The sequence below is a fragment of the Erpetoichthys calabaricus genome, chromosome 3 (assembly GCF_900747795.2).
Source record: "Erpetoichthys calabaricus chromosome 3, fErpCal1.3, whole genome shotgun sequence".
NCBI lineage: Eukaryota > Metazoa > Chordata > Cladistia > Polypteriformes > Polypteridae > Erpetoichthys > Erpetoichthys calabaricus.
The window spans coordinates 138295657-138317759 of NC_041396.2; the positions used below are offsets into that span (position 1 = coordinate 138295657).

General features: G+C 38.7%; 1 protein-coding gene across 1 annotated transcript in view; it reads right to left on the reverse strand.

Annotated features, from left to right (window-relative positions):
* The window catches only part of zfand3 (zinc finger, AN1-type domain 3), a 294042-nt gene that overhangs the window by 223069 nt on the left and 48870 nt on the right, over positions 1-22103 (reverse strand). The gene's annotated exons all lie outside the window — the stretch shown is intronic.

A 22103-nucleotide genomic window follows, 5' to 3' on the forward strand; every position in this document is an offset into this window, starting at 1 on the left:
AGTAAATATGAATTGTACGATGGATGGGTGTGGCTGAAACTCTGGAGGAGACAAAAGGTAAATCCAAACATAAAAGTGACCAGAGTAAGTGTTGTGGGAAGGGCACTATTGACCTGTAATGCTTTCTTAATGGCAATGCATTGTTTCTGACCCATACATATTTTTTTAAATGTACAGAGATCTATAATTTTGTCTGATATCCAAAAACACTTATCTATGCCTTGAGTAAACAGATGCACATCACACTAAGGGTGTACAGTACATATTGTCTACAATAATACCTTAACTGTTGTTTTAACGATATGTGAGCCAAAATTATTGTTTTTTGCAAGGTGAGTGACATACTCAATCAAAAATACACCTTGAGAGTCCACACATTTGCAGTCTCATGTAACCTAACAGGAAAGACTGCTGTGCGTGCCCAAAGCAAGTACATAGGCATGTACGGTCAGCGCACCAGAAGAACACAAAGCATTCAAACAGATTATTTTATTTCCGTAAGAAGCATATACCTATCAGGCATGTTTTATTTCGCAAGCCATCTTGGTTGGGGGGTCCTTGAGTCCAAAGCACTCGCACAAATCCATCCCACCCCAACTCGTGTATAAAGCATGTCAAGTCAAAGTCAAAGTGAACTTTATTGTCATCTGAGCCATATACAAGTATACAGATAAGACGAAATTGCAAAGCTCAGGGTCCACAGTGTAACAATATGATGTGCAAATAATAAATTAAAAACAGAATTAAAAAATTTAAAATTAAAACACAAACAAGACAAGACCTTGTGCAAAGACAAGACAAAGAAGTAGCAGCAATACTGATGTGTAAGATATGTAATATAATAAATTAAATAATAAATAATATATACAGATCATACAGAAATTATCAGTGTATGATAAGTTGTTTAAGACATATGTAAACAATGACAGGTCAGAATGTTTCACAGCAGAAGGATAACAAGAGTGTCAAAATACTTAAAGGTCAGTATGAGATTTTCAGTTCTTTTCTACCCACACACTCGTCTTTAAAGGAAAGTGTCTCGCATGTATAAACGTTCTGTTTAGAGATGGGTGAGGCGGTGTGGAAGGTCCCAGGGGGCAGCCTGGTGTTAAGGAGTCTAACAGCTTGGGGGTAAAAACTCTCCTGCAGCCTGGCTTTGATGCTGCAGTATCTCCTCTTGGATGGCAGAAGTGTGAAAAGTCCATGTGAGAGGTGTAAGGGGTCCTGTACAATGCTGCCTTGCGGACACTGCGTTTGTAAAATATGTCCTGTAGTGAAGGGAGAGGCACCCCAATAATGTTCTCTGCTGTCTTCACTATCCTTTGCAGGCGCTTGCGATCGGATATGTTGTAGTTGCCATACCAGGCCATGATGCAGCTGGTCAGAACACTCTCAATGGTGCCTCTGTAGAACATGGTGAGGATGGAAGGGGGAAGACTTGCTCGCTTCCGTTGCCTCAGGAAGTGTAGTCTCTCCTGGGCTTTCTTGATTAGTGATGAGGTGTTATGTGTCCATGTAAGTTCCTCAGTTATGTGCACACCGAGGAACTTGGTACTCCTAACAGTCTCCACATCTAAACCGTTGATGCTGAGTGGGATGTGGGCAGGACGTGATTTTCGGAAGTCCACGATTATCTCTTTTGTCTTGTCGACATTGAGAGATAGATTGTTGTCTTCACACTATGCAGACAGCTGTTCCACCTCATCTCTGTATGCTGTTTCATCATCCCTTTTTATCAGTCCCAGCACCGTTGCATCATCCGCAAACTTGAAGATGTGGTTGGTGTTGTGTGTGACTGTGCAGTCATGAGTGAGCAGGGTGAACAGCAGTGGAGTAAGCACGCAGCCCTGCGGTGCTCCAGTGCTCAGTGCGATGATGCTGGAAGTGTTGCAGCAAAAACGAACTAACTGGGGCCTCTCTGTCAAGAAGTCCAGGATCCAATTGCAGAGGGTGGTGTTCAGGCCCAACCTGCTCAGTTTTACAGCCAGCTTTTGAGGGATGATTGTGTTGAAGGCGGAGCTGAAGTCTATGAATAGCATCCTGGCATATGTGTCTTTTTTATCCAGATGTATCAGGGAGAGGTGAAGGGCAGAGCATATGGCATCCTCAGTTGACCTGTTTGAGCGGTATGCAAACTGAAGAGGGTCAAGGGAAGGCAGGGAGCTTAGTCTTTATGTGTGACATGACTAATCTTTCGAAGCACTTCATTATGATTGGTGTAACTGCAACTGGTCGGTAGTCATTCAGGCATGTCACTGATGACTTCTTCGGCACTGGTATGATGGTGGTTGACTTGAAGCATGCTGGGACTGACGACTGGCTCAGAGATGTGTTGAAGATGTCTGTGAGGACACCAGCCAGTTGACTGGCACATTCTTTGAGCACACAACGAGGTATGTTGTCAGGTCTTGCAGCCTTACATGGCTTGACTCTGGATAGAGTCCTCTTCACGTCATTTATGGAGAGACAGAGTGCTTGGTCAGTGGAGGGAAGTGTTGCTTTTCTCGCAGGCTCTTTGTTCTGCGCCTCAAACCTTGCAAAGAAGTTGTTCAGCTCATCTGGAAGGGAGGCATCACCATTGCTGCTGTGTGGGTTGGGCTTGTAGTTTGTAATTGTCTGAACGCCCTGCCACATACGACATGCGTCTCTGGTGCTGCTGAATTGTTTGTTGATCCTCTGCACGTATGCCCACTTAGCTCTCCTTATAGCACAAGACAGGTTGGCTCTGGTCATGCTGAGGACGGCCTTGTCTCCAGATCTGAAGGCTGCATTTCTGATCTTGAGCAGCTTGTGCACTTATCTTGTTATCCATGGCTTTTGGTTGGCTCTTGTGGTAACATCCTTGGTAACAGTAACATCCTCTATGCATTTGGAGATTTAGCCAGTCACAGAGTCTGTGTACTGCTCCAGATTGATGGAGTCACCATTCATAGCAGCCTCTCTGAAAATGTCCCAGTCTGTCAATTCGAAGCAGTCTTGGAGAGGTGAAACAGCACCATCCTGCCACACTCTGATGCTCTTGCGGGCTGGTTTAGTGCGCTTCAGCAGGGACTTGTATGCAGGGACCATAAAAATGCTGATATGATCTGAACAGCCGAGGTGGGTGTGGGGTAGGGCCTTGTAGGCATCAGGAGCGCTCGTGTAAACATTGTCCAGACAGCTTCCCCCTCTAGTAGCAAAATTCGCATTCTGGAAGAATTTTGGGAGAAATGACTTCAAGTTGGCATGATTGAAGTCTCCAGCAATAATGAAAAATGCCTCGGGGTGCATCGTTTGCAGTTTGCTGATGATGTACAATAATGACAACAATGTTAAAGCAATGATGAAGCAGAACGGAGATGCTGCATCTGCCAATAAATTTGAACCGTTCTTTTCAAACCAATGTATATATTTGAACCAAGCACAGCTGGGTGAAGAAGAAAAGAGAAGAAGAAAAAAAGTCTTTTGGGAGCTTTATCAAAAAAAACACTGGAAATCAGAGAAGGCGAGACTCTGCACACTGCCATTCACAAGGAGATCAAGAGCTACTTTATGATACTTGAGTAGTTGAAAACACAATAAATACATGTCCCCAAATCAGGGAAACATACAAAAGACTACCTATGAGAGGGCTTTCAGTACCAGAGAAAATGTTGTAACATTTAACCGCGAGGCTCTGAAGCCAGATGCTGTGGACACACTGGTGCTTCTGTCACACAACTTGAAGTTTCCTCAGCAGAATTTTCCAATTGTTTTATTTCCTCTGATATTGTTGTGTATTATTGAATAGAACTTGAAGTTAGATATTTGTTTAAAAATGTTATAGGTTTGCTTTAGTTTTTTTATTTGTGCAATATATGACAGAATTTATTTAAAAAATAAATATAATATATATAGTATGTGTGTATATATATATCACATATACATACACACTTTTTTTTTCCTGTGCAGTACTTGACAGAACCTTGGGTTTTTACACAATCGTACAGTATGTTACATTTTTGTTTTTTCTTGTCTGATGCACAATTCACCTTAAAGCAGAGCAGTTTATAATTATTTATCTAGTGTATAATGTTCATGTCCTGTAGTTAAATTATGATTAGTATTCTATACCCTTTGGATTCATATAATGTTTACATTAAAAGGAAATCGGCTGTTTAAAGTGTTGTCATTATAATAGTTTTGTTGGTCTTTAGTGTAAATTCTGTAGGTCACTTTGAAATGCTTTACTCATACTTTGACTGGTGATTTTAATGTTTCTGTGTTATTTAACTGCAAATGCATTTGCTATATGGCTGGCATTTATGAGAACAATTTTCTAGTTTTGATGGTGATATCCCAGTTATGTGTTGTGAACATTAACATGAGAATATGATTAACAAGGATTTTATAGTTTATATTTGTGATATTACAGTAACATTTTAATTTTTAAAATTATACCATGTGAAACAGAAAATAAATTAATCAAAAATAATGATTCAATGTATGCTTTGTCATTAATATAACCATACATATTCATGAAAACAGACATAAAACCATAAATCATCTATTTCTCCTGAAGTGCCCATTTAATAATAAAAAAAAATTCATGCAGCAATAGCTTTAAATTAATTTGATTTAAATGCCCACACTAAATAACCTGTAAATATTTCACCCAGTATTTTAAGTGCACCTATTCATGCTTATTCACGTTTCAGAAATAATGCATTTACAGTGTCATCCTCTGACACAAAAATTTAACATTTAAAACAACTCTATATTCAATTAACCTAACTTTTCTGCATTGCACCCTCCCCCCACCATAATCTATCATCTTATATTGGGAAGGAGTGAAAGCTTTAGATTTGTCAAAAAATTCGAACTCCAGTTTTCAACGGATCTCAACGCTTTAGGGTCCCTGATATCGAAAATATCAGTATCTCGATGATGGGTATGTGTCTGTCTGTGCATCTGTGCGTCACAGTTTCTTGAGGACGGTCTAGAGCTAAAACAGCTGGACAGAAAAATACCATACTCAAAACTTAAGCCTGTTATGAGATGATGGCACTCTAGAGGAACCCTCAAATATCGTAATTCTGTAATTAATTATGAATTCTTCTTGTCAATTTCTATCGTAATGATGGATTTTGTGTTCAGAAAGATCTGCATCACAGCATTAATAATCAATGAAGTGTTATAGAATAGTTTGGGTAACTTGGTTCCTATGGTGAAAAGCCTACTGACACTCATGTCCGAATTTTTTCTGGAAATGTTCATATTTCTTTTCCTTAATACAATATGCATGCCCCCCTCAATATTTTTTCCCCATGGCCCCCGATGTACTAATTATGCCACTGACACACACAACCACTAATGAGCAATACAGTGAAATTGTTCTGCAACTTTATAAAGCAAGCAAGAAAAACAATAGTATTAGCTGCAAAGCATCTGGGCCAATGAGGGCAAGAATACCAAAAGTTAATTGCATCCACTTGTTGTTTCCTGCATCATAAATAAAGTAATAACATATACTTAATGGTTTAAAAGAAACAAAGGATAGAAGAGGACAAGGGGAACCATTCCACTACTGCTTCAATACTAGTTATAAGTGAAAGGAATCAATTACAAGCAGATGGAAAAAAAATTTTACCGGTTAGTAAATCTGCAGAGCAGCAATGACTAGAAGGTCTGAGAATATACCGTGTTATATGTAGAGGGCATCCAGAAACCACAAGCGGTCCTTTGTTTCCAGAAAAAACCAATTTAGGATTGAAAAGGTAACATTAGACTGTTTACTATAACTAGTGAACCCGCGGCATACCATATGCCGCATAATCAGGCCGCTTTTTAAATGATTTTTAAGCACAGGGAGAAAATTAACATTTGAAAAATCGGTAGGTGCTCGGGCGCGGAGGGCGGAACGGGAGGAGAGGGGAAGGACGCCCATTCCGCCCCCTCCGTCATGCTAGTCTGCTGATTTGTCATTTAGTATGCACTGCCTGCTCATGTGCCCACCCCCAACTCGTCACCGGAGTCGTTTTCCTGTTTGCACAGTCCACATGCACCTGTGAGTCACGTAGACTTTTCATTGTTCTTTGCGGTTTTGGCTGGCTTTCTATATATAATCCACCAAGTCACCCGACAACGATAGTAGCGGGGGGGGGGGGGGTGTATACAAAGGGCAGGGACGTAATCAGTGTGAGCGTATGACCAGCTAGCCAACCCGCGGTGTAGCATACGCCGCGTAATTATGTATTAAGGGGTGAACACTTCCTGAACGACACAGTTGTCCAAATAGAAGTGAAAACAAAATCGAGCCCGGTGCATTCTTTAACTGCCTTGTAGGGCAGTGGTAGTGTGGCTGCTTTGCAGTAAGGAGACTGCAAGATTTTGGGTTCGCTTCCCGGTTCCTCCCTGTGTGGATAGCGCTTTGAATACTGCAAACACCGGTATATCAATGTAATGAAGTATTATTAATCTTATGTGTCCAGCGCTCTCTCTGTCGCGCGCGCCTGTGTGTGTGTGTGTGTGTGTTTGTGTGTGTCGCTCGCTTGCTCGCTGCACGTGTTCCTGCAGGCATACCAGTAAGTGAATGAGACGATGGAACTCTGGAGATAGCAACATACAACTGTCTGTGACTGAACAGTGGTTTTGGCAGATACATGCATATCTTTTTGAAAGTTTGGCTCTGTGCCTTATTAATTGTCATCGCAAAGGCAAATCTAACAGGAAATTGTCTTCGTGTTAAAGTAAAACGCAAATTATCCGCGACAAACAAATTGTTTTACACGCTGCATAGCAACCCGCTGTGTAGTATACGCCGTATAATCACACCGCTTTTTTAATGTTTTTAAGCAGAGGGAGAAAATGAACATTTGCAAAATCCGTAACACTGCTTTCAGTAAGTACAATGCACACGCGTTTAATTTGTCTGCCACTTTTTGCCAGCCGTCTTTTCTGGTTTGGGCTGCTTTTACAGTGTTACCGCTTGTGCATATTAAATCTTGAAATCCTTTGAGTAACTAATTAACTAACTAACACCCACCCACCCAGCTTGTGTGAAAAAAATGCACCCGTTCTTTCATCATTTTGTTGCAGCCTATCAAAGACTTGCTGATCATGTTTTTTAGACTCAATATACATTGGCTTTTAACTCAGCGCAAGGGCGCGCATTCATTTCGGATTATTACATCCAGCTAGTCTGCTAGACTAATCTGCTACATGGCTGCGTTTGAAAAACCGACTTATCCCGGATGAGTTTCACCGGCATTAATGATTAGGAATCTAGTTGGAACAAAACCCTGCATCCACAGGGGTTCACCAGGACCAAGTTTGGGAAACACTACTGAACACAGACGAAACCGACTCAGGTGAGGAGTTGGGGCGGGCAAAGTGGTTGCAGCTATTGATTATTCAGTGTTGTTTGCCTGGGTGTCTGATCTGCTCGACGGGATCATAAATAAAAGGAAAACAATGTGAAGGCAATGTCACAGGTGATCCTGTGGTATAGCGGGTCCACAGCTCCCCTTCAAAAGGCCATTTTTAAATAAATAATCATCGCACTCACAGCGTAGCGAGGGGCGTGGAAGTGTGGCTGAAACGGTTTCCGGGTGGAGTCATGCTGTGGGTATTTCTGCCCTGTGCAGTGTGTGAGCGAGTGAGGAGAGAGAGAGAAAGCCGGTACGTTAGAGTGAGCGAGAGCAGGCTCGAAGGCAATGTGTTCCTGTGGTATAGCGGGTCCATAGCTCCCCTTCAAAAGGCCACTTTTAATCAGGCGACTGACAGTAGTGGAGTCAGGCACAGAGAAGGTCAGCTGGTGAGAGAGCGTCTCGGCTGTTGCAGGGCCGGCATCGGTGAAGCAGGTGAGAGACACTAATGAAAAAGAGGCACAGGGCTTATTGGTTTTTAAAGACTGCTTCCTTCATTGTGTTTTAACCTCAGTTTTAAAGGATTGTGCGGCTCTCTCTCTCGCGCTGCCTGTGTGTGTGTGCCTCTGTCTCTCTCTGGCGCTGCCTGTGTGTGTGTGCGGCTCTCTCTTTCATGCTGCCTGTGTGTGTGCCTCTGTCTCTCTCTGGCGCTGCCTCTGTGTGAACCAAGGTTCCACTGAGGTTGACTAATGAAAAGTCAACGTGGCTCAGAGCTGCAAGTGGACTGTGGCACAGACAAACAGAAATGATGGCATGTTTTCCGAGGCGTCGCATCCGAGTTGGTGGGCGTGGCTCTGCGAGTTTTCATCGTATCCAATGGTCTAAGAGTTGGTGGGCGTGGCTCCTTCCTGCGTGCGCCATTGGCGTCTTACTTGTCGGCGGTTTAGTGAATCTACGTCCCTTCCGGCATGCTTTCCATGGGTGGCTACTTGTCTTCTGGCTTAGTGAATTATATATATATATATATATATATATATATATATATATATAGATAGTCAGCCTGCAATATCTAACAAATACAGCTTTGAAACAAAATGTACACTGATGTAGTGAGTAGCTCCCTTCAGTTGCCAGGGCTTGCCTTACGCAGTCAAAGAAACATTTCATAAAAAAGTAGATATTCACCATCACCCAATATGTACTCTGAGCTCCAAACAGATATACTGGACAGTATGAAAATACACCTTATATTAGCACAAAAACTGCAGAGTGTGAGCATGCCTTCTCAGGCCTAACCCTCATCTTTACTAAAAATTAGGATCCTCTTAATGGTCTAAGCGTGATACATTTAAATGTAGCTGCATATATAGATCACTGGTTGTGGTCAACTACAGGTGAAGTACAATATGTAAAGTATATATTGCACCTCAGCATAACCCTGAAAGTCAAACTGAAGATGTTTTTGACAGAGAAACTAATTGGTGGGCCCTAATTTAAGCTTGAAAACAAAAATCGAGAAGAGAATAATGCAATATTTCACTACATACATGATTATCTTATATTAATTAATGCATTTCAAAACACATTCAGAAGAGACGCATGCTTAAGAAAGTAATTCTAAGAAAGAAAAAAAAAAAAAAAAAAGAAAAAAAAAGGCTAACAGGCCAAGTAATTAAAAGTCACAATATGCATAACAGTCAATTTGAAGCATTTTATAAAAAGTATGAGGCATTAATTTTACAAATTATAGTTAGAAAGTAAATTACATAATTCAAAATGTATATATTTTTAGAAATAAATGACGCAGTTTTTCAATGGTCTATAAAACAGGCAGCACTTAACACAATAGTGTGATAATATTAACAGAAAAATAAATGCTTGCTCTATAAATAAATAATGCACTGTGTTTAATTACTTTGCCTCATCCTAAAATATATTTTAAGTTCATCGTTTCTTCTTTAATTTGCATATTATTCCTACAAGTTGGCTTGTTCTATTTATTAATAGTGTTTACATTGTATACTACAAATTAAAACATAGATATTACAAAGTAGTAAATCTTCAAATTAATTTCCTGTCAGTTTTGCCATTAACCAGGTTTTCCTGTGCTTGAAATGAACACATCTATTACTACAAACCAAAAAACAGCATGAAACCTTTACAATTGATTTAAGCTAATCAGTGAATAAAAAAAGGATTCTAGGAAATTACGTCTAGAAGTTCACTTCATTGGTTACTGCTCTTAAGGCGTTTCATTTTAATCAATTTATTTTTATAATGTCTTATGCCTTTTCTCTTTCAAGCTGCCCTGTGATATACAATTCCCACTATGCACTAGTCTACAAAATGTTCCACCGCTACTATAGGACGAACATGATTGCAATTCAAATTAATTATGAGTATTACCTTCACTGCTTATACTTGATCTTATTAAAGATTGGTCTTGTTGCATTTAATAACTCTTTATTCGTGCTTTAGAACAATTTCCCCAAACCAACTGGCTACTACACAGAAAAGATATTGCCTTCATTTAAAGCAAAGTTAGAACTTCGGAGTGAATTATGCTTCCCCAATTATGGAAAAGTTCAAAATGCGAGTCTCTTTCCTGAATGCACATCATCACAGCATTAGTAAGAGCAGTTGTGTATTAATGCAAGCTACCTTGATTTGCAATTCTGAGACAGCAGGCATTGCACCTCTGATATCACACTGTCACATAAAAGAGACTACAATCTATGCCATAAATGACAATTTACAGCTGCCCATTACAATATAGTCTTATGAGAAACTCCACCATTAAGAAATGCACTCTGACATCAGAGCTTACAGAAAATGGTAAGTAAATTAAAACAATCAAATGCTTCTATTCAAAAGTGTCTGAACATAGGATTTTTAAGATTATCTTTTTCCATCCATTGTTTAACCTACGGTATTTTTCTCTATTATTATGGACAACACTGGATACATGCCAGAAAGCAACACTTATTTTTACGTGCCCAAGGGTGTCTTCTCTCTTTCTTTAATAAAATATGCGTAACTCATTCATACATACACCTTTACCCATCATGATATCTTCTTTGAAAGCTATTTAAATTTTCAGGTTGTGTCTGGTAATCTTACATTCTCTACAGTATGGTCATTATTCACTCATTTAATCATTTCATTTTTGTTTCTTCTTTTTTTTTTTTTTAAATTTGTATACAAAACAAAATAATGTGCTGAATAGCAAAGCTCAGCTTGTCATACTTTAGATATTGTTAGCAAACTAAACTCTTACTAGAGTATACTTAATGATGGCTTTAGAATTTTGACTTACTTTCAAATATATGATCCACAAATTAGCTTATCGGGAACACGAAAAAAACTACTCCAGGGCACTGACCACTGCCAGATCTCAATACTATTCAAATTTAATCAACAACAGTCCTGGAAATTCCAAACAACTTTTTTTCCGTGATAAACCATTTACTCAATCCTCACACCTACGCCTGTAACAATTTCACAGAGGAACAGTGCGATAATTTTATTGAATATTTCACCTCTAAAGTGGACAGCATCCGCTCCTCATTGTCTGCCTCCAGCCCTCCATCGCTGGATGTTTCTACATCAAAGCCAATGGGCTGCCTTTCCCAGTTCCTCTAACACCATTAAAGAAGTTGAGGACATCATACAGAGGATGCGACCTTCAATGTGTTCATTGGACCCTTTTCCTACTCCTCTGATAAAAGCTAATGTATGAGATACAAGCCCTCTTATTGATGACATCATTAATCACTCTCTCCAGAGCGGCTTAGTCCCACTGGCCTTGAAAACCGCAAAAATTAGACCTCATTTAAAAAAATCCTCTTTGGTTCCTGAAGTGATAGCAAACTATCGTCCGATCTCCAACCTTCCATTCTTGTCTAAGGTTTTGGAAAAGGTTGTTTTGGTTCAGCTTCAGGATCACCTCAAAAAATTCAATCTGTTTGAAAAAATTCGGTCTGGTTTCCGAACTTCTCACAGCACAGACAGCTCTGGTCAGAGTCACCAATGACCTCCTGATGGCTGCTGACCAGGGCTCTCCATAACTTCTTATCCTCCTGGACCTTACAGCTACATCTGATACGGTAGATCATAATATTCTCCATCATCTTCACTATACAATTGGACTCTCTGGCATTGCATTCAAGTGGTTCAAGTCCTATCTTACAGACAGGACTGAGTATGTGGCCTTGGGGGATGCTAAATCTCATACTCACACTGTCACCTGTGGAGTCCCACAAGGATCAGTCCTTGGGCCGACCCTCTTTAATATCTATATACTACCCCCTGGGTCACATCATCCGCAAGCATGGAGTTTCATTCCATTGCTATGCCGATGATACGCAGCTCTATGTGAGAATGGATTCGACTTCTCTTACACCTCCATCAACTTTTTCCTCTTGCTTGGATGAAAGTAAGGCCTGGATGTCCAAGAACTTCATCAAGCTGAACAGCACCAAAACTGAAGCTCTTTTAATTGGAACCCCCCCCCCCCCCACCCCCCCCCCCCCCCCCCCCCCCCATCCCCGCCCGCCCCAATCAACTTTGTTCGTCTGTAAATTGCATTTCCTTTTCTGACCGTACCATTACCCTCTACCCTTCTGTTACAAATCTGGGTGTCAAGTTAGACTCTCATCTGTCATTTGATATACATATCCATCACCTTTGTAAAACTGCATTCCTTCATCTCCGAAACATAGCCAAACTCCGTCCCTACCTCTCCATCTGTGATGCTGAAAAGCTGGTTCATGCCTTTGTCTCATCCAGACTGGACTATTGTAATGCACTCCTCATCAGGATACCCAACAAGAGCCTTCAAAAGCTCCAACAAATTCAAAATAGTGCTGCAAGAATCCTGATGAGGGTGAGGAAATATGAACATATCTCACCAATCCTTCGGTTACTTCATTGGCTCCCTATCCATCTCCGTATCGAATACAGACTCTGTTTACTCACCAGTGTATCCATGGAAATGCTCCACAATATCTTAAAGAACTCCTTATATTACAATCCACCTCCGTTTTACAAATACCCACCGCCTTTGCCCCCCTGTGACCAAACTTCATACAATGGGTGACCAAGACTTTGCAGCCACTGCTCCACGGGTCTGGAATGCCCTACCAGAGAGCCTGAGAACACAGTAGATTGTGGGCTGTTTTAAAAAACAGCTAAAGATTTTTCTATTTATGAAGGCATATTAACAAGAATGCTATAATTATTGTTGTTTTATTCTGTGTTTTTATCTTGCCTTGCCTTTGTTTAATCTTTTTATATTGCACTTTGAGATTTACTGCTAATGTAAAGTGCCCCTATAAATAAAATGCATTATTATTATTATTATTATTATTATTATATTTAAATTAAGTGAGTTTAAGAATGTTACTTTATAGGTGATGAAGAATCAGCAGTACACTGAAGGAAGACATCAGAAATTATGAATAATTTTTCATACAATTTTAAGTAACTTTTGCAAATCAAGAAAAAAAAAAAGTACTTTCAAGCTGTTATGCATAATTAAATAAGAATTTTACAGAACTCTGCACACAATGAAAACTCTATAAACCTATAATTTTAATTAAAAATGTTCAATAATATAGTTGCATATTTGATTTTTATTAAATACTAGCTGTCCCCTGCAGCTTTGTCCGCATAGTAGTGAAACTGGACAAACTTTAACAATCAATTTTAAAAAAAAAAAGTAATAATTTGTAATGAGAAAAAATTATATTGATAGCTTTCGTATCCAGGGATAAAATTCCGTTACAATGAACTGCCAGGGACCTAAAAAATATTTAGTTCTAATGAGATTCACAATTTGTCACTATAGTGCTTTCTTTAACTTGTGTCCAGGTGTTTGCAATCATTTTAATAGCTTCTTTCATGTTAATTTTCATCTCCTGCTGTCTACAAGTTATGCTGACGAGAATCTTTTTTTTCAGCATTTCCTTGCGATAATACACTTTAAGGGTGTGAATGATGACCAAATCCAATGGCTGAAGCACTGCTATGCAATTGGGTGGGATGAATTCAAAGTGAACATTATCTAAATTTGGAAGCATGCTGTGGGCAGCACAGTTATCAATCAGAAGCCGAATCATCCTTTTCTTCTTCTACATATTGCGAGGTTTCTGAATTCTTTTGGATTTCCTCCCCCTCCCCAACAGGACGACACGCCAAAGTGCATCCCGAAGCTCGATTGCCACATCTATGGAAGATTGTTTCTCCGTTGCCGGGGCAGGGCAACAGCAGGCTCACAGCGCTGCAGCGAAGCGCCACAGAAGCATATCCTAAAAGAATGCGGTCGTGCTATAAGTCCCTGTCTTACACCCCTAAATATAACACTGAGTCCCAGTACTTTAGCAAAACCAGCTTTATTCAGCCTGAAACAGGAACAGCAGTGACTTTGCTTTTTCTTGAATGAGTGGTGCATTAATAAGAATGTTTCTTGAACAAGCATCACTGAACCACATAAAAACTGTTTTTTTGACGTCTTCAAATGCAGCAGTTCGCATACGTTTGCAACCCGAGGTTTTTCTTTTTTTTTTTTTGCTCGGTCTTCCAAGAAAGTTGACAGCATCTATGGCAACATCTTTTTTCTTTTTGCCGGAATTGAGCGCCACAAAAATGTAAAGTCCCCCCCCCCATATGAACTGTTGTCATTTTTTCGTGTCTGCCATTTCTATAGGAGGGTGACAATAGAGTTAAAATTCCAATGGATGTTTTTCAAATGTTGATGAACAATAAGCAAATGGAATCACTAAAAACCACAGAAAACAAAAACGGTAAAAAAAAAAAAAGTATGTTAGATAGATAGATATGACAACATAAACAAATCATAAATAGTTTGTTGGTTTGTCCATTTATTAAATGTTAATGAAATAAAAATTCATTCATTATTTACAAGACACAAACACCCATACTCTTATATAATCTGGCAAAATTTTAAGTCAACTCTTACCTATACAAATAAATTAATGTGAGCCAGAAGAGATACAGAAGCTATACGTAAATGGGTGGTCTCCAGGCTAATTTGATTAGAAGGTAAACTCAAAAACATTTTCATTAATAATATTGTAAAAATAACACATTTTTATAGACATGAAAACATTTAAATTAATATACAATCATATGAAAAGGTTTGGGAACCCCGCTTAATTCTTTGGATTTTTGTTTATCATTGGTTGAGCTTTCAAAGTAGCAACTTCCTTTTAATATATGACATGCCTTATGGAAACAGTAGTATTTCAGCAGTGACATTAAGTTTATTGGATTAACAGAAAATATGCAATATGCATCATAACAAAATTAGACAGGTGGATAACTTTGGGCACCCCAACAGAGATATTACATCAATACTTAGTTGAGCCTCCTTTTGCAAATGTAACAGCCTCTAGACGCCTCCTATAGCCTTTGATGAGTGTCTGGATTCTGGATGGAGGTATTTTTGACAATTCTTCCATACAAAATCTCTCCAGTTCAGTTAAATTTGATGGCTGCTGAGTATGGACAGCCTGCTTCAAATCATCCCACAGATTTTCGATGATATTCAAGTCAGGGGACTGTGACGGACAGTCCAGAACATTGTACTTCTCCCTCTGCATGAATGCCTTTGTAGATTTCGAACTGTGTTTTGGATCATTGTCTTGTTGAAATATTCAACCCCTGCGTAACTTCAACTTTGTGGCTGATGCTTGAACATTATCCTCAAGAATTTGTTGATATTGGGTTGAATTCATCCGACCCTCGACTTTAACAAGGACCCCAGACCCTGAACTAGCCACACAGCATGATGGAACCTCCACCAAATTTGACAGTAGGTAGCAGGTGTTTTTCTTGGAATGCGGTGTTCTTCTTCCACTATGCAAAGTGCTTTTTGTTATGACCAAATAACTCAATTTTTGTCTCATCAGTCCAAAGCACTATGTTCCAAAATGAATCTGGCTTGTCTAAATGAGCATTTGCATACAACAAGCGACTCTGTGGCGTGAGTGCAGAAAGAGCTTCTTTCTCATCACCCTGCCATACAGATGTTCTTTGTGCAAATTGCGCTGAATTGTAGAACGATGTACAGATACACCATCTGCATCAAGATGTTCTTGCAGGTCTTTGGAGGTATCTGTGGGTTGTCTGTAATCATTCTCACAATCCTGCGCATATGCCGCTCTTGTATTTTTCATGGCCTGCCAGACCTGGGTTTAACAGCAACTGTACTTGTGGCCTTCCATTTCTTGATTATATTCCTTACAGTTCAAACTGACAGTTTAAACCTCTGAGATAGCTTTCTGTAGCCTTCCCCTAAACCATGATACTGAACAATCTTTGTTTTCAGATCTTTTGAGAGTTGCTTTGAGGATCCCATGCTGTCACTCTTCAGAGGAGAGTCAAAGGGAAGCACAACTTGCAACTGACCACCTTAAATACATTTTCTCAAATGTACAATTTCACATTTGATTTAATTTCATACAAGTAGATACTGCTTCACTAAAAATCTTTGTTCGGAAAACACCCCAGTACTGAAATGAAAGACATACCACTGTTATCTTTTTTGTTGAGAGTAAATTATTATGCAGGCTGAGAGGGGTTCCCAAACTTTTTTAACTGTAATCTGCATAGTCCTATATTACCTACAAAAGCCATATGAAATAAATTGATTGGCTACAGATTATCAAAATTATTAAAACTTCAAATCAAGCAACATTAACTTTGCTCTTCCAGCAGAGGAAACTATGCCAAAACAAGGAAGCAAAAGAGTCCCACTTTTAGGCTTTAGAATTTTAACTTTGTTGATTACATCTTGCCTGAAGAAGGGGCCTGAGTTTGCCTCGAAAGCTTGCATATTGTAATCTTTTTAGTTAGCCAATAAAAGGTGTCATTTTGCTTGGCTTTTCTCTAAATTTTAAAAGTCTTGCACAATTGCTCATAATAAATTAATAAATTTGTGATATATCCATCTTAATCTAAGTACAAAAATACACAGTTGGAGAATTTATCGGCACAGCACTTAATCTTTTGAGCATTAGATGCTGCTATATCAGATGCTTAAAGCTGAATTTATCAAGAGGAACAGAGTTAATGAGGAGAAGTGTAATCTACCTAATCTGCATAGGCCCACATCATCCAGTATTGCCAGATCATCTCCCTTCTGGTTATAGGTTCTTAGAAATTGAGGGATTTCCAAGCTTGCTTAGGGCTATGAAGCCAATGACTGGTTTACATTTTATTTACCAGTTCTAAGCAAGAAGATTACTGCTAATGAAAAATGTTTTAACAGATGATGGTCTGCAGCTATAAAGAGCTTGTCTCTGAAATCTGAATCTGGCAGTGAAGATAAAAGTTGCTTTTTATTAATGCAACATTTTGTGCATTTAATGCATATTATTTCATTTCATTACATAGCTTGCTTTGAAGTTTAAATGTAAATTTAAAAAATGCAGTGTGAAACATTTTTGCTACTATTTAAAATATTTAACCTGTCTTAAAAGAAAGCCATTGACTGTCAGGTAATTTATTCCAAGTTTTATTTGTCATGACTAAAATACATATCAGAAATTAAATTGTGCTTGCTGACTAACAGGGTTTTTTTTTTTAAAAGAGTATGTAAACTGATAAAAATAAAAATGTGCATCTGAACATTGTAATTACATAACACACACACAGCACCGAAAATCACAGGGATAAACACCAAGCCAATGAAATCAATTGGTCATGACACTTAGCACTAAGAGAAAAAACTGTTTGATTCTGGTCTGAGTTGTGATATTATGCAATCACCTTGCACAACCTTGCACAGATGAGAAGGTTTGTGTTCAGACTGGTAGGAATCCTACATTAAAATAGTGAACAATTTATTTTTTCCAAATTCTCTCAGAAACTAAGGAAGATGTGTTTTTTGATTATGCTCAGGTCCAAGGAAGAAAATTAGAGAACAATTATAGAATGAAACAGAAATAATTAACTCAAGATGTACAACTTTATAGGTATGCGACGATAATTTAACATTTTCATTGCTAATGTGTGTAAATCGTTTTTTCTGTTAGCTTATTTTTTGTGTTAGCCAAATGCAAGTGTAATACTGGAATGCATTAATTTGGCAAACATAAATGAAGTAAGAAAACATTGAGTATATGACAACAATGATGTGCCGGACAAAAGAAACGGCTTTAAAACCCAAACTTAATTCACTCATGTTCCACCTATATACAACAGTGAGTATGTACACCACACTGAGTAATAAAATCACAAACTCCGATATTACTGCACAGAATGCTTTAAGTAAACCAGAAAGTATGATCATTTGCATGACATCACAAATGAGAGGGTAACAGACCACGCTTTCACACTTAATGAAGCAGTATCAAAGGAATCAAATCAACTCATAGTAGAAGCAGGTCAATTGCACTTGATCGTTTTTCCATGTTATTTCTTGATACTGAACTTGATTCACACACACGCCAGTAGAGTCAACCCTCATCCCTTATAATACTTGGCATTATGCCGTGTTCACACACTGGTATATATTTAATAATCACTGAAACTGTAAAATCACTTCTTTGATCGTTAATTGATGTTTTTCCACATCTGAAGAAAGCATAATGAAGTACAGTGTAACTAAAAATATGATGTGAAAAATTAACCAATGCATGTATACATGCACACACATTGATAAAAGTGTTTTAAGTTTAAAGTGTTTTTTATCCGCACAAAATCTGCCAACAATGTTCAAAAACATTTTCTTTCACAGAGAGGAAAAAAAAATCATTGCACAAATTATTTTTACAAACTATGAACATAAGTGCCCCGTGCAGAGAACATTATCTAATGCTAATCAGCCATAAACTAAATCACTCCATGCTGCGATAAAGCAATCAAATCTTTTTCTTATTGGGGCAAGAAAAAATAATTAAAGCAAATAATTGCTACTGAAAATGTAGTACACCCACATATACTACAAACAATATACTAGCTGGTCTCAAACAAAACAACCATTTCTGTAACCATTTTCTTCATATTTAACCCTTTTTCCACAGTGCACAGATCCACAGCCCATGGAAACAGCATCTGGTACAAAAAAATGAACAAAACTTGAAGTATCTGCCCATCAGTGAAGGAACCAGTCCAATATGTAACTCTAGGCCATGGCAGGGCAACCTAATGCACACAACCAAAAAGAGGCAGGAGAATAACCTGAAGATTTCGGGATAGGCGAGGACTTTAGAATACAAGAAGAAAGCCTGTGCACACACAGGAAAAATATGCTAACTCCATACACACTGAACTGGCTAGACATTAAATTCAGGTCCTTTCTACTGTTAAGCAAACATTGTGATACTTTGCCAGGGACAGTTATCAAAATTTCAAAAGTTATAGCAAACTACTCTGGGTAAAAAGAAGCTTCAGAATTAACTTTGTTGAAATGGGACAAACTAATTCTTCAAAGAACAGTGCAGAGACAATGCAATTTTTGTTGCGATAACTTGAACCATCATGCTGCAATTTTAAAATTTCAAAATCTCCCAATGGAAAACACTGGCAAATTTTACAAATGTGTCTAACTTAAAACAAAGAAACATTTTATATGTCGAGTAGGCATTCGTTTACGGTTTTAAATTTACCTTCACAGCAGTTACACCTACTTGTAAATTTTTTAACATTTCCTCCTCTTTTTCACCCCCGAAAGCCACTACTGATGACAAACAAATCCACAATTCAAGTTAGTGAAACACTAGCACAGTGTGTGTGCGGATAGTAAGTTGCTGTTGTTGTCACTGGATACTGGAGCACATGCGACACAGTAATCCTCCATTGACAAGATCAATGAGGCATATGCAGAAACCACTGCATCAGCAAATTGTTTGCTTTCTTAAAGCTTTTGAGCAACTTAAACAAGGAAAAGAGAACAAGTACATCAGCACCTATGTCCACCTGATGCTTTGACCTCCTTGGTGTTACCCCTGAGCATGACTTGGGCTCAGAATTCTATGCAAAAACAGTTATTTCCGAGTCACACTCTGGGCGGCGGTTGATGATCCACGCAATATTGTTATGCCTGAAAAATTCTCAGGACAGTATTCTGCTGCCATCTAGTGAACGAAACAACATCAAGCTACAAAAAAAAAAATCATTAATATTTTCATACTTTCTGCCAGTTGATAGTAACTCATCAATATTCAGGAGAGGGGTAGATCCTTCAACAAAAAACCGAACTGCAAATAAGAAGACATAAAGCAGATTTTTCAGATCAGACTTAAACTGAACTATTTCTCGAATCAAGTGATAGTGACGGTGATGTGAATTGGTCAACCAACTTTGACAAAGACAGTGAAATGAACACCTGTTCATGTTTGGTTCAACCATACCGGAACCTTCTTGTTGTTCACTTACAGGTAACCAACATCTAAATGTGTCTGTTGATCATGATTATCAGGATTATTTATGATTTGTTGATGATAGCCTGGTGGAGAAAACTGCAATATCGGAAAAGTACAGTAAACCATTGTTTTGTAGTTGCAGACATGTGGGTATTTTTCAGTCTATTGATAATGTAAGGCATAATGGGTACACCAGTACAGAGATGGTATTGGTCAACAAACCAGATGTTGAAGACACTCATTTTCAGCAAAGTTATGAGTGAGTGTCATCTTTCACTCATTACGAAATACCTACATTTCACTAATAACAATATGATGAAGCCAATCATCCAGTGCCAAAACTGTACAAACTGTAGTAAGTGTATCAGGTGATCATCAAAATATGTAGTAGATGTATGTTCCCAATACAGTACATATCGATGAAAGTCTCATGGGTTACAAGGGAAGATGTCAGTAGATACAGTACATCGTATCAAAACAGGCACAATTTGTTATCAAGTTCTACAAGCTGTGAGAAGCAAGCTCTATTACCGTGAATAGTTAAGTGAGCAGAAGATGAACTGACCACCAAAACACAAAGTTAAAGATGACATCTCCTTAACTGCTCTATTACTGTAAATAGTTAAGTGAGCAGAAGATGAGCTGACCACTAGTGCTGGGTGGTATGGCCAAAATTGTAAATTACGGTATTTTTCAAAATTTTACCAGTTTCACGGTATTGGACGGTATTTTTTTCCCATGCATGAGTGGATGTTAGCCAGTAATTGCAGTGGAAAATGTGGTTAACAATAACCTATTCTACTGTCATGAGAATTGTACACTGTACAAAAAAACATTTTAATATGCACACAAGTATCAATACAGGTTTTCATGGCCCCATAAAGTGATAGCTTTCAAGGGGGTGGCACTAATGAAGAGAAGGAATCACATTGCATGACAGATCCAGTCAAAATATAGAGCCTTTTTTATTTGAAGAATGTTTGCAAACAACTTAAACTAAAATTTTGACAACATATTTTCAACCATCCAAAGAGGCATTTAGACTTAGTAAAAACTTTTAAACAACTTTACCATCATTAAACTGCATAATATTTAAACTAATAAATAATACAAATACAATAAATAATAGTGCAACTTCCAGTAATAATACTATTACTTCCAAGACTTCAAAGCCCAGGTGCATTACACAGTATTCACCAAATTAAAATAAAATAAAACAAGTGCAACTTGGTGATGACATCTTTACCAACTGAACCATCATTAAGGCAAACTGCATTAATACGGACCATGCTTCAAGCTAAGCAGTATACATAAATAATAAAGCTGCAACTTGCATTTATAATGCTATTTGTGGTATAGCCTATCGGAAGCGTATTAGGGCCACAGTGAAGAAGAAAAAAAAAAAAAAAAATACAGACAGTGAAGAAAAAAAACTATATGTCGAGATCAAAGCCACAGAGCAAAAAAAAGAAACGAGAGGATTCGAAGGTTGTATTACAGTACGGACGGAATCCCCACAGGTCCATGCTGTGACAATGCGCGCGCCTACAACGCGCTTGCGAAAGGAGTCACGGCTCAAACCAACTATGACAACACGCTTGAGAAAGGAGTCACGGCTCAAACCAAAGAAAACACAGAAACGAGACTACGACCTGTGAACTACACCTGGGGTAAAGCGTGCACGCCAGGTTGTACAGCCGCCCGGACACGACCGCCCCACACCCACCGCATATACCTTCCATGATATGTCTTCACGCAGCGGCTTCCCACCGAGGCGCATATTGCGCTGTGGCGCTCGCCCCACAGTCAGACGCAGCAGCTTCCCAGAGTCAGTAGGTGGCCCCCAAACAACACAGCCTGCTCAAGCAGTCGGTGTCAGCCAAGGAAACAGACTCACGTCTCCACAAAACGAAACCGCTTTAGTACAGATATGCTTATTGGATTAAATGACATTTCCCCAGACGCACCCGCCCTCCATGATATGTCATCCATCCACATATCAGACGGAACAGAAACCGATTGCCATTCTAGGATTTCCCATTCGCTAGCGAATCGCGGGGTTACTTGTTCATTTTAAGATGAAGTTTAGTTTACAATGTTCTACTTTAATAACAAATTATGAGAATAAAGTCAACATGTCCACTTTAATCTCGACGAACGGCGAGAATAAAGTAGAAATGTCGGCTTTATTCTCGTCATAAGCGTCAAGATTAAAGTGGAAATGTCGAGAATAAAGTCAACATGTCGTCACACTATTACACAGTACCCAGGTACATTACACAGTATTGAAAAAAAAATAAAACAAGTACAACTTGGCTTGCAGTATTATCCAGTAGTATTGAAACAGTATTCACACATTTGAACATAATGGTCCACATCCAACCTTTTA